The sequence below is a fragment of the Cebus imitator genome, unplaced genomic scaffold (genome assembly GCF_001604975.1).
Source record: "Cebus imitator isolate Cc_AM_T3 unplaced genomic scaffold, Cebus_imitator-1.0 Scaffold176, whole genome shotgun sequence".
Lineage (NCBI taxonomy): Eukaryota > Metazoa > Chordata > Mammalia > Primates > Cebidae > Cebus > Cebus imitator.
In genome coordinates, this window is record NW_016107491.1 from 1396153 (window position 1) to 1401992 (window position 5840).

Consider the following 5840-nt stretch of genomic DNA (forward strand, 5'->3'; position numbering starts at 1 on the left):
CCATTTCTTCTGAAACTATTCCAAACAATACAAAAAGAGGAAATTCTCCCCAAATCATTTTATGAGATGAACATCATCCTGATTCCAAAACCCGGCAGACTCAACAAGAAAAGAAAACTTCAGGCCAATATCCATGATGAACATAGATGCAAAAATCTTCAATAAAATACTGGCAAGCCGATTGCAACAGCATATCAAAAAGCTTATCCACCATGATCAAGTAGGCTTCATCCCGGGGATGCAAGGCTGGTTCAACATACGCAAGTCTATAAACGCAATTCACCACATAAACAGAAGCAAAGACAAAAACCACATGATTATCTCAATTGATGCAGAGAAGGCCTTTGACAAAATTCAACAGCGCTTTATGCTAAAAACCCTCAATAAGCTAGGTATTGACGGAACATATCTCAAAATAATAAAAGCTATTTACGACAAACCAACAGCCAATATCATGCTGAATGGGCAAAAACTGGAAGCATTCCCCTTGAAATCTGGCACTAGACAAGGATGCCCTCTCTCACCACTCCTATTTAAAATAGTACTGGAAGTTCTAGCCAGAGCAATCAGGCAAGAAAAAGAAATAAAGGGCATTCAAATAGGAAAGGAGGGAGTCAAATTGTCTCTATTTGCAGACGACATGATTGTATATCTAGAAGACCCCATCATCTCCAGCCAAAATCTCCTGAAACTGATAAGCAAGTTCAGCAAAGTCTCAGGATACAAAATCAATGTGCAAAAATTACAAGCATTCCTATATACCAATAACAGACTTAAAGAGAGCCAAATAAAGAATGAACTGCCATTTACAATTGCTACAAAGAGAATAAAATACCTAGGAATACAACTAACAAGGAACGTAACGGACCTCTTCAAGGAGAACTACAAACCACTGCTCAACGAAATAAGAGAGGACACAAACAGATGGAGAAACATTCCATGTTCATGGTTAGGAAGAATCAATATCGTGAAAATGGCCATACTGCACAAAGTAATTTACAGATTCAATGCAATTCCCATCAAGCTACCAGTGACCTTCTTCACAGAACTGGAAAAAACCACCTTAAACTTCATATGGAACCAAAAGAGAGCCCACATAGCCAAGTCAATTCAAAGCAAAAAGAACAAAGCGGGAGGCATCACACTACTGGACTTCAAACTATACTACAAGGCTACAGTAATCAAAACAACATGGTACTGGTGCCAAAACAGAGACATAGACCAATGGAACAGAACAGAGGCCTCGGAGGCAACACAACATATCTACAACCATCCGATCTTTGACAAACCTGACAAAAACAAGCAATGGGGAAAGGGTTCCCTGTTTAATAAATGGTGTTGGGAAAACTGGCTAGCCATGTGAAGAAAGCAGAAACTGGACCCCTTCCTGACACCTTATACTAAAATTAACTCCAGATGGATTAAAGACTTAAACAAAATACCTAACGACCTAAAAACCCTAGAAGAAAATCTAGGCAAAACCATTCAGGACATAGGCGTAGGCAAGGACTTCACAACCAAAACATCAAAAGCACTGGCAACAGAAGCCAAAATAGACAAACGGGACCTAATCAAACTCCACAGCTTCTGCACGGCAAAAGAAACTGTCATTAGAGTGAATCGGCAAACAACAGAATGGGAAAAAATTTTTGCAGTCTACCCATCTGACAAAGGGCTGATATACAGAATTTATAAAGAACTAAAACACATTTACAAGAAAAAAACAAACAAGCCCATTCAAAAGTGGGCAAGGGATATGAACAGGCACTTTACAAAAGAAGACATACATGAGGCCAACAAACATATGAAAAAAATGCTCATCATCACTGGTCATCAGAGAAATGCAAATCAAAACTACATTGAGATACCATCTCACGCCAGTTAAAATGGCGATCATTAAAAAATCTGGAGACAACAGATGCTGGAGAGGATGTGGAGAAATAGGAACACTTTTGCACTGTTGGTGGGAGTGTAAATTAGTTCAACCATTGTGGAAGACAGTGTGGCAATTCCTCAAGGACCTAGAAATAGAAATTCCATTTGACCCAGCAATCCTATTACTGGGTATATATCCAAAGGATTAGAAATCGTTCTGCTGTAAGGATACGTGCACATGAATGTTCATTGCAGCACTGTTTACAATAGCAAAGACCTGGAACCAACCCAAATGCCCATCGACGATACACTGGACAGGGAAAATATGGTACATATACACCATGGAATATTATGTAGCCATCAAAAACGATGAGTTCGTGTCCTTTGTAGGGACATGGATGAACCTGGAAACCATTATTCTCAGCAAACTGACACAAGAGCAGAAAATCAAACCGCATGTTCTCACTCATAGGCGGGTGTTGAACAATGAGAACGCATGGACACAGGGAGGGGAGCACTACACACTGGTGTCTGTTGGGGGGAAATGGGGAAGGGATGGGGGATGGGGAGGTGGGGAGAGAAAGCATGGGGAGAAATGCCAGATATAGGTGCAGGGGAGGAAGGTAGAAATCACACTGCCACTTGTGTACCTATGCAACAATCTTGCATGTTCTTCACATTGTACCCCCAAACCTAAAATGCAATTAAAAAAATAGAAGGAAAATGGAAATTTACCAGAAGAGCAAAGGAAACTTTAGATCCCAAGAAGAGAAGGTCGGAAAGCAGTGTGCATCTGAGAAAAAAATCAGCCCTTTTCATAAGCCAATAGAGAGTTTCTCCCAGCAAACAGGTTTATATATGTACCAATCTGCACCAGCTGCCGCCAAATCTTACTTCTAAGTACCACCTACTGGCCTAGAGGTTGAGTGGCACAACACAGTAGAAAATATGCTGACATAAGGGCACAGTACTAGTGAATGAGATAAGCATCCTGAGACTTCTGCCACCCTAGCCCCACTAGAGGCTGTCAGCCTGCCCTCATGTCCCATATATTACATGCCCCATATATCACATGCCCTATACCAAGAATACACAACAGGGAAAGGATAGTCTTTTCTATAAATAGATTTAGTAAAGTTGAATATTTACATGCAAAAAGGAAACAGGAATTTTATCAAATGCCATATATGAACATCAAGTCTAAGTGGATCAAAGACATGAAACCTGAAACCATAAAACTCCTAGAAGAAAACATGGAGGCAAATCTTTATAACACTATATTGCCATCAAACCACTTAGAGACTCTTTGCTGCTGAAAGTACCCAGAACCAAAGCCAAAAGACCCTATGCAACATACATTATAGATATCTCCTTAAGAGAGGGAAAATTCCCATCTAAATGAAAGCAAATTCAACACATAAGGAGATGTATCTTACTCACATGAAAAGGAACTAGAGAAACAACTTTAAAAATATGAAAAACCAAAGGGTTACATTTCCAAAGGGTCACACTAACTCTCCAGAAAGGAATTCTAACCAAAATGAAATATTTGACATACCAGATAAAGAATTCAAAATATTGATTTTAAAGAAGCACAATAAGATCCAAGTGAAAGTTGAAGCCAACACAAATAAATCAGAAAAGAAATTTAGGATATAAAAGAAGAGATAGATATCATTTAAAAAATATACCTTCAGGAAATAAAAATTTGTTGAAAGAATGAGAAAATACAACTGACACTTTTTTACAACTGGCTACATCAATGGAAAAGAGAATTTCAGAGCTAATAGATTTTTCAAATTAATTAGGCAAAATATCAATAAAAACCATTTAAAAAATGAAAATACCCTTTGAGAAATATGAGATTATGTAAAGCATCCAAACCTATGAGTTGCAGGTATTGCAGAGGGAGAAGACATAAAAGTAAAAAGCATGAGAAATATATTTAATGGAATATTTCAGAAAAACTTCCCTGGTCTTAGGAAAGATTTAGTTAACCAGATACAAGAAGTTTAGAGGCCTCTTAGAAGATACATTTCAACAAGAACCTCATGAAGGAATACAGTCATCAGACTATCCAAAGTCTTTATGAAGGAAAAAGTCCTAAGCTTGTTAAGAGAGACGTGATAAATCCCTTCAGAGGCAATTCCATCAGACTAATAGGAGACTTTTCAGCAAAACTTATAAGCATATGAGATTAGGAGCCTATGTTTAGTCTCTTTGTCTATTAAAAATGCCAGTCAAGAGTTTTATACCTTACCAAACAAAGCTTCAAAAGTGAAGCAAAACTAAAGTCTTTCCCAGACAAACAACTACTAAGAACTATTACCATTAGACTAGTCATACAAAAATCCTCAAAAGATTTGTGACCTGGAAACAAAAGGATGATATTCATCATCATAAAAGGATATATAACTACAAAGCTCACAGGTCTTAGAAAGCAATTACACAATTGAAACTCCAAGGCAACTAGATAGCCACACTATGACAGGAACAAAATCTTACATATCAATATTACTCTTAAATATAAAGGCCTAAATGCTCTTTGTAAAAGAAACAAAATGACAAATTGTATTTTAAAGGAAAAAAAGATACAACCAACTGCTACCTATAAGATAGTTACTATTGGCCAAAAACTACTACAGACAAAGTAAAGGGGTAGAAAAAGACACATTATGCAAATGGAAAACAAAAATGAGCATGACCAGCCACCTTCATATCATGTAAGACAGACTATAAGCCAATATCAGTAAAAATTAGAGAAGAATAGAAAACCAAACACCACATGTTCTCTATCACTCATAGGTGGGAGTTGAACAATGAGAACTCATGGACACAGGGAAGGGAACATCACACACGGAGGTCTGTCAAAGGGTGGTGGGGGAAAGGGATAGCATTAGGAGAAATATCTAATATAGATGATGTGTTGATGGGTGCTGCAAACCACCATGATACATGTATACCTGTATAACAACCGGCATGTTTTCCACATGTACCCCAGAACTTAAAGTATAATAAAAAATAAAATAAATTTAAAAAAAAGAATTAAAGGAGCTCTGCTATGTGAAAAAAGAAAAGAGAATCAAATCAAAAACTGAATTCCATTTATAGCAGTCACAAAAAGATGAAAAACTTCTAAATACATTTAAGCAAAGAGGTGAAAGATTTCTACAAAGAAAAGTACAAAGCACTGATGAACACATCCAGGGGCATCATATTGCCTAACTTCAAATTACACTACAAGGCTTTAGTAACTAAAACAATGTGTACTGGTACAAAAAGGGACACATAGATCAGTGGAACAGAATAAAGAACCCAGAAAAAAGCCACATACCCACAACCAACTGATCATCAATAAAGTTGACAAAAATAATGAATCTGAAAAGGACATCCTATTAAAAAAATGTTATTGGGAAAATTGGCTAGCCATATGCAGAAGAATGAAACTGGACTCTTATCTTTCACTTTAGACAAATATTAAGTCAAAATGGATGAAAGACTTAAAAGTAAGACCTGAAACTACACAAATTCTAGAAGAAAGCTAGAAAAAACTCTTGTGGAAATTGGTTGAAGCAAAGAGTTTATGATGAATACTCCAAAATCAAATGTAACAAAAATAAAAATAAACAAATGAGATTTAATTAAACTAAAAGCCTCTGTACAACAAAAGATACAATCAGCAGAGCAAATAGACAACCTACAGAATGGGAGAAATATTTACAAATTATGTCACTCACAAAGGACTAACATCCAGAATCTATTAGGAATTCAAAATCTCAATAAGATACAATCAACCCCATTAAAAACTGAGCAAATACATGAACAGATATTTATCAAAAGAAGTAATAATAAATGAACAACAAACATAAAAATTGCTCAACATCATAAAACATCAGAGAAATATAAGTTAAAACCACAATAAGATGTTATCTCACAACAGTCAGAATGACTAGAATTAAAAGTAA